This window comes from Vanessa atalanta, chromosome 26, assembly GCF_905147765.1.
Source record: "Vanessa atalanta chromosome 26, ilVanAtal1.2, whole genome shotgun sequence".
NCBI classification, from domain to species: domain Eukaryota; kingdom Metazoa; phylum Arthropoda; class Insecta; order Lepidoptera; family Nymphalidae; genus Vanessa; species Vanessa atalanta.
The window spans coordinates 3,969,894-3,978,449 of record NC_061896.1 but is presented as its reverse complement, the minus strand read 5'-3'; the positions used below and the strand labels follow the sequence as shown (position 1 = coordinate 3,978,449).

At 35.8% G+C, this 8,556-nt stretch overlaps 2 long non-coding RNA genes across 2 annotated transcripts; both read right to left on the bottom strand.

Moving 5' to 3' along the window:
• Positions 1-339: 339 nt before the first annotated feature.
• On the bottom strand, positions 340-1,609 carry LOC125073982. The gene is made up of 2 exons (XR_007120080.1): positions 1,454-1,609; positions 340-640 (listed from the first exon to the last, which is right to left on the bottom strand). It is a non-coding gene; the product is annotated as an uncharacterized LOC125073982 (long non-coding RNA).
• A 6,280-nt stretch (positions 1,610-7,889) lies between these two features.
• Positions 7,890-8,292, bottom strand: LOC125074031. Its single transcript, XR_007120082.1, has 2 exons — positions 8,214-8,292; positions 7,890-8,047 (listed from the first exon to the last, which is right to left on the bottom strand). It is a non-coding gene; the product is annotated as an uncharacterized LOC125074031 (long non-coding RNA).
• Positions 8,293-8,556: the final 264 nt, after the last annotated feature.

The following is an 8,556-nucleotide window of genomic DNA, read 5'->3' as shown; positions in this document are numbered from 1 at the left end:
ACGGTAAGTGGTCAACATTGATATTGGTACCGTACGTTATTTTTGAACGGTTGTATTTTAAGATTAATCAGAGGACTCTGTTCAACCGCACCAAACTCCAATATAAATATCGTGTTTTATGTAGAAGGGAAAATGGGCCACGTGTTATGTGGTGACTATTGGCCATCAACATTGGCACCGTATGAAAATTAACCATTCCTCACATTACCAATACGCCATTGACCTCGGGAATTAAGTTTTAATAAAGTAAAATTAGTGTTTTAAACAATGTTATCAAAAGTCCGGTCGTCAGTAAGTCGGTGTAAAAAATCCGGTATAGTTTAAAAAAAAAAAACAATGTTAGATAATAGCACGCTTTATTACTTGAATATAAAACGTTAATTTCGATAACTGAACTTCAATATAAGTTAGTGGGATATACATATCTGCAGGTGCAAGGGAATTGGTATATTGTTAAAATTTATCAAAATCAGATCTTTGTAATTTGAAGTCATATTTACTTCAATGAGATGTCGAGTAGCTAATGATGTTGATGTAAGTTTCTAGCTGCATGAAGAGATTTAACCAAATTGCGGACGTTGGCATTGGGTGGGAGTTGGGAAGCAAGTCTGGCGTAGTTTGCAGTGTAGTCGAATTCACCCTGAAAGAGTTAAAAAAGCTGTAGTAGAAATAAAAACAAAATATACTTATTCAAGTAGAATTTTGAATCGTCATTTAACAAACTATATTAAGTGAAGCTATCACCGGTTCGGAATGCAGATTCTACCGAGAAGAACCCACAAAAAACTCAGCAGTTACTCTTTTTAACATCTAAAAATACAGTTAGTTAAATACAATTATATATGTATGTTATACATCCTACCTGGAAGTCAACAAGTATTAACTCCACGATTTTAATGGCAATATATACGCATAATATTGAACGGTCACCACCTTTCATAGACACTGGCTCCATAACAAATCTTAATCATCCCTAACATCTCTAATGTAACCAACCTTTAGAACTAGAATATCCCTTGTGCCTGTGGCTACACTATCACTGACCCTTCAAACCGATATGCTAATAATTGCTGTTTTAGAAAATACATAATCAATCTAACTATGGATAATTATTTTGGAAAATAAATGAAATTTCAAGCTACAACCAGTTCTGATTGTGATCTACGAGAGTGGCATTAAACTGAATACTTGTATTACCAATTATTTACCTACAAGTAATAATCAAAATATAAAATTAAATTTATACATCTTGTATGAAAACGGTCGAATACTGATTCAAAGCTCAACTATATTATTTTGTATAGACTAACATGAATTTAAAAAATGATTATAAAGTTTCTCCATGGCGTAATGTGAATTATGATCTATCATTAAACGCATGCAACCAAGTATTCTGATCAACCTATCAATAACCAAACTTATTTAACAGATAATAATATAAAGAAACGCTTACCATTGCAACGCACAAGAGCGCAAAGAGCACAGAAAATAGCACCAAGAATCTCATTTTGTAGTTAATGATATCGTTACGATGTCTGACTATTCTTTTATAGAACAGGTAATGAACCATGGCTTTATAGTTATTGTAATCAGTTCATTATTAACGCCTGCCCCAATAATAATCGATGTGACGCCCTTATAATTATTATTGATGCTTCAATTATATTTATAATATTAAAATAAAGAGCATTATTGAAATAAGACTATTTAGAAAACGGACATATATGACGTTGCGTTGCTATTCTGACTGGGATACGGAGACAAAGACAAGGATGGCTGCAAAAAGATGGAAATAGCCCATAAGTACAGAAATTAAAGGGGAAAGTGGTTTCGCTCTAGAGTATTTTGTATGCTCTTGCATCGGGAACCGAGATACCAATAATGTCTGCCTCCGCAAATAACTCGCAGCTCTTAAATTGATGGTTCCTATGGGAGCCTGGTGTGGAGCGCTCAATGGGGTGCAGATACAGGTGGACGCTCTGAATACCCGCTATGTAGCTTCGCTGCGACGCCCGCAGCAGGCCACGGCGCTCAGAGCGATTGCCTGCTTTCTGCCCGGAAGCCCGCCGTGGATCATCGAGGCCGAAGCTCACTCGAAAAACTTCTAATAAAGCAGCAAAAGCGGAGAAGAACCGGCTCTACTCTCAAGAGGTTCGGACATGACATTAGGAAGCCCACGAAAGTCTCTTTCAGGTACTTCATTGTCGACCATTTGGCGATGGAAGTACTGCCGACTGTGATGACCATCTCCGGTGGTGGCGCATTTCGAGGCCCATGGAACACAAGGGCCTTCGATTTGTATAAGACCACCTCGTGGCCTAGAGCGCAAATGCGGTGGACCGCATTAGCCACACCAACTAGGCATGGTAAGATAGGATATCTCTCAACGACGAGTCTGCCCTGATCTAGGTACGCGGAGAAGAGGTGTCGAACGCCCTTGCCAGGGTGCGCCCCGGAAATAAAACCTAACCTTTTTTTGTCTCGCTGGAAAAAAGGCTTACGCGTTTCCACCACGTGAAAGTGGGAAGGGGGGTATGTGGGACACGCTGGTACCCTGGACGCTGAATGCTCACCGGTACACCGAGATACTCACTAAAAAATAAGCGGTACCCTCTCCGTCTCTTCGGCGGTCGCCACGGGATCACTTTCACATGCTACCGAGACGCCCTGACGGTTGGCCTGCCTTTACAAAATCAAAATCAAAATAAACTTTATTCAAGAAGGCCTTTACAAGCACTTTTCAATCGTTATTTAACAAACTATTTTAAGTAAAGCTACCACCGGTTCGGAACGTAGATTCTACCGAGAAGAGCTGGCAAGAAACTCAGTAGTTACTTTTTTCAACATCTAAAAATACAGTCATGTTAGTTAAATACAATTATATATGTATGTTATGTTAACCTGCCTGGAAGTCAACAAGCATTAACTCCACGCTTTTTTTTCATCTATATAATCTTGTATCGAATAATATGCATTTTTACCAATTTATTTTTTACAAATGATTTGAATTTATGAAACAGCAAAGTTAAAAATGTCTGCGGAATTTAATTATAGAAACGGATATCTTGCCCTAAGAATGATTTATTGACTTTGCGGAGTCGGAAACTTGGCGTTATAAGCTTATCCTTACTTGTGCACATACAATGATTATCACTGATTTTATCAAAGCGATCAATGCTACTGTGAATATACATAATATTGTTGTAAATATATTGTGACGCAACAGTGAGTATTCTTACTTTGTTAAAAACATCCCGAAGAGAGTCTCTAGCTCCAAGATTATAAATGAGCGGATTGCTTTCTTTTATAAAATAAAAACAGATTCAATATCTGCAGCATTACCCCAAAGTAAAAATAGGCCAGTCAATATAGTCCGTGAAGGTCAAATAATTAGTATCATTATGATTTTTTGATATGTGGTTTGGGACGTTAAAATAATAACAAATTAAAAATTTCAACCATCTGGGGTGAACGCTAGGGGGTTGTGATGGTGAAAAGCGTTTTTGTATATAACTTTGTGAAAAAAATGTTAGATGGTTGAAAATTGGACAGAAGGTATAAATAATTATAACTTACCTTGTATTAAAATTTCAACCTTTTTTGTTTAGTGCAAAATTAGTTATTAACAAAAAAAATGTTATTTGAATAACAGTGGTAAAAACTTGTTTAAACGGGTTAAAATGTTTATAGAAAGTTGTTAATTACTAATTAATTTAAGTGTCACCCTCAATGTTACTTGTTTTATTGTTTTTTCATAAACAAATTCAAATTTAACAATAATAAATGTGAAAAAAGGGGGAAAATAGGGCGAATGATAGATAACTTAGAAAATTGTCTTTAACATTCGTATTACAGGTACGATTTTTGCAAACAACATTTTATTATTATTTGTTAATTAACAATTGCATGAAAATCATTGTTTTTAATTGTAACAAAAATTGGAAAGATACTTCTTACACGATCCTATGTTACCTCTCTGACACAGTCATCTGAAAATCGTAAAATTAAGTAATAATTATATATTTAAAATTATAATTAAAAAAAAAATTATTCATGTTTTGATAAAATACATACTATCAGCAAATTCGTTGCGATTTACGATTCGTCTTTTTTTCTGGTTGGAGACCCAGGTGAAGTGGAATTGCTAAGCAATTCGTCATTTTCGAGTCTGTCAACTGTTGCTTCCTCATCTGGTTCTTCTTCGATATATTCAGTTTCGAGATATCTATCTTGCGGTTCCCCGGCTTGGTCAGGTTCGACATTGAAAATATTTCTTTCCACTAAATCATTCTCGACATCATCAACTTCCACTTCGTCAACTTGCAAATTTCGGAGAACTTCAATACAGCTTTTCTACATTCTCAAGATTTTCTGCATCCTTTTTAGCATCTGCGGGATATCAGTTTGAGCAAGTCGGCTGGTGCAGGTTCCAGTGTTGTCAATATCGGAGATAAACCATTAACATCTCGTTTCTAGCCCCACGATGTAGGAGTCAATTTTTGGTCTATAAAACAATAATACAAAGCAATAACGTTAATGAACATTTATGTGTTCATTCAGAATTGTTTATATATTAATTCCAATAAATTTCAACTTATCATCTCTCTCATCCAAAGCTGCACCTGATGGTAAACTCGGTACGAATGTTGGTCTCCAGCTGCTTTTGTTGGTGATAAGCCAGCAATGTTGAACTTGCTCTTTGTAAGGGAGCGAACGAATCCTTCGTACCGTAGATCCTTCGGGGATTTCGGCGATTTTCCTTCGTACATTCGATGGTGACTGGGTCAGCATCCAAAATGTTGAAGCTCCGTATCCAGCACCTCGTTTTGACATCAACAAAGATATCAACATAGCTTTGTTCTTTTCGTTTGACAAAAACTTTTCTTGGGTTGTTGTTGCTGGCATTGACTCATCTATGAACTCATCAGCGGCGACAGTTTTCGATCGACATAGACGTTCTGCACTTTTTTACCTCTGGCCGTGATGGTATCTGGATACCCATCAAAAACGACAGTTGCATAGCCATCTAACATTTTTTTCACAAAGTTATATACAAAAACGCTATTCACCCTCTCAACCCCTTAGCGTTCACCCCAGAGAGTTGAAAATTTTAATTTGTTACTATTTTAACGTCCCAAACCACATTTCACAAAATCATAATGATACTTATTATTTGACCTTCACGGACTTTGTTGACTGGCCTATATGCCATATGACATAATACTGTGAAAATAACCAAAAATATACTATACGAGCGGTATCAATATCAGTTAGTTGTCTAACTTTTCTAACCGCGTATGCTGCGGAGCTGAGTCTTCCTGTCAGGGACGATAAATGAGGACTCCACTGAAGCTTGGAATGCAATGCTATTCTTAAAAACACCGTAGTATCGGCAACATCAAGACGGCTACATTTAAAGATATATTAGAATTTTGATTTCTATCGTTGGGTAGGGTAAAACTACACATTTTGTTTTTTGAGTATTCAAAACTAAATTATTTACTGTAAACCAATCGTATATCTGTGATAATCCACCGCTCACATCGTCATAGTCAGTTTTTTTCCTGTCTACCTTAAATATCAGTGAAGTATCGTCAGCAAACAACACTATATCAAAAATACCTATAACATAGAAAGGAAGATCATATATACTAGAAATAGAAAGGGACCCAAAATTGATCCTTGTGGAATACCCATTTTTTACGTATTCCCAGAAGACTTTATGTCATTAATGAAAAGTTGCTGGACTCTTTGACTTAAATATGAAGCAATGAGATCAAGAGCTTTACCTTTAATACCGTAGTATTTGAGCTTATAAAGAAGCGTCTCGTGTTCTACACAACCAAATGATTTAGACAAATCATAGAATACTCCAATAGCATTCTGTAATTTTTCCCATGCATCGTAAATATGTTTAAGAAGTGCTATTCCCGCATCAGTTGTCGAGCGACCACTTGTAAAACCTAAATTGGCGCATTTTATTTTGTTACAATGGCGTTGATACGAAAGTACCCAAAATTGCATTAAGAAAGAACAAACCCATGCCCGATATATACTTTAATACTATTTATAATACATAATATAAATACTGATTTTACTATTATACGGATTTTGAAATTATTTTTTCCTTGCACCCTAACGGTAGATAGCATTTGAAATAGACGTCAAAGATATCGCTTAGCAATAACTACGTACGTCAAGTTATCCCCACCTTAGTAGGCCCTGTTATACGGTACCGCTTTGCCCTATCATAGCTAAGCCACTAAAGACTAGCCTATTAGTTCAGAGAGTTCATAGCGCCAGCATTCTAGGTACAGTTTGTGTAAAAAATGGTTCGCCACCTTAAGATCTATTTTCTTGTGCTCAGTATGAGCGATAACCGGATTGAGTATGACATATTGCGTCGCAATGATATTATAAGCCGCATCTAGCAAAGAGTAAAATAGCGCTTGAAAGGTATAATAATAAGAAGAAGAAATAGCTAAATAAAAATAAATAAATATAAATATTAATGCTCATGTAACATGTACATGTAACAACGGAGATAAGGATATTGTCTTGTCTCTTATAAAAGAGAGCGCATAGTAGTAATCCTACTTCCTACTAATATTATAAACGCGAAAGTTTGTTTGTATAGATCTGGTTCATTTCTCTGAGGTATGGATGGATGTTTGTTACTCTTTCGCGTAAAAAATACTGAACGGCTTTGGATAAAATTTGGCACACAGATAGAATATGTACTGGAATAACATATAGAACACTTTTTTATACCCGGAAAACATAAAATCTCTCGGGAACGAGAGTGAAACCGCAGGACGGAAGTAGTAAATAAAAAGTAAAAATACTATTTATTTTTCAATATTTTTTTAAAACGAGTTTATCTGCCATTCGTGTAGCTTGTAGTCGCTGTCGCATTGATCCAACAAGGCGTGAGAGCATATGTCGGTTCCTCTGAAACCCTCCCAAACACTTCGGCAATGTTCTACGACAGCTGCTTTGGTTCTATCGTTATTATTTATCCACCGCCGCACCATTAAATCCCATAGATTTTAGATAAAGTTTAAATGCGCCGCTTTTGCAGGCCAAGGAATCACCACCACTTCCCGGTGCCGATGGAACCACTCATCACACGTCAAGTCATTATTACATTAATCGTCACTCAAAATAACGGCCGAATAATATTACATGCGCTTTTATTCTAAGATTGCGAAATATTGCAAGAAAATATATGACACTGACAGACTTTGACAATTCAGTAGAAGATATCATATCTAATTTAAATCTTGTAATGACTAACTAGGCCATTAAAAAGGTTTCATATTGATATGAAACTAGACGTAGTCCAAAAAACACTATTTTGAACCTAGTTATCATACTATGTTAGTTCGAATTTTCATTAATCAGAGGACTCTGTTCAACCACACCAAAATCCAATATAAATATTTTATTTTATGTAGAAGGTAAAATGGGCCACGTGTTATGTTGTGACTATTGGCCATTAACATTGGTAGCGTATGGAAAATAACCATCCCAATGCGCCACCGACCTTGGGAACTAAGATTTTATATCCCTTATCACTGTAGTCACAACGCTCACCAACCTATCAAACCGGAACTCAACAATACATAGCATTGGTGCTTGGCGGTAAAATATATGATGGGTGATACGATGAGTGGACGATACCTACTCAGAGGGACTAAAATTCGGTCTGTAAGTTGCTTCTAAAATCCGGTTAGGGTGCTGGTTTAAATTAAAACAATATTAGATAATAGCACGCTTTATTACTTTAATATAAAACGTTAATCTCGATAACTGAACATCAATATAAATTAATGGGGTATACATATTTGCAAGGGAATCGGTCTATTGTTAAAATTTATCAAAATCAGATTTGAAGTCATATTTACTTCAATGAGATGTCGAATAGCTATTGATGTTGATGTAAGTTTCTAGCTGCATGAAGAGATTTAACCAAATTTCGGACGTCGGCATTGGGTGGAAGTTGGGAAGCAAGTCTGGCATAATTTGCAGTGTAGTCGAATTCACCCTGAAAGATTTATAAACGTAAGTATATGTCTATAATTTTTAAAATAATTATTAATTTCAATTGCGTAATGGGAAAAGATCCGCCACTACACTTTTACAACCAAGTATTCTGATCAACCTACCAATAACCAAACTTTTTAAAAATACATAATATTAAAAACGCTTACCATCGCGGCACACAAGAGCGCAAAGAGCACAGAAAATAGAACCAAGAATCTCATTTTGTAGTTAATGATATCATTACGATGTCTGACTATTCTTTTATAGAACAGGTAATGAACCATGGCTTAATAGTTATTGTAATCAGTTCATTATTAGAGCCTATCCCAATAATAATCGATTTGACGCCTATTGAATTATTTTTGATGCTTGAATTATTTATAATATATTATTTAATAGCATTATTGAAATAAGACTTTTTAGAAAATGGGCATATTAGGCGTTGTGATATTTCTGACTTGGATACGAAGACGAAGACGAGAATAGCAAAGTGCAAACCTGCAATTTGTG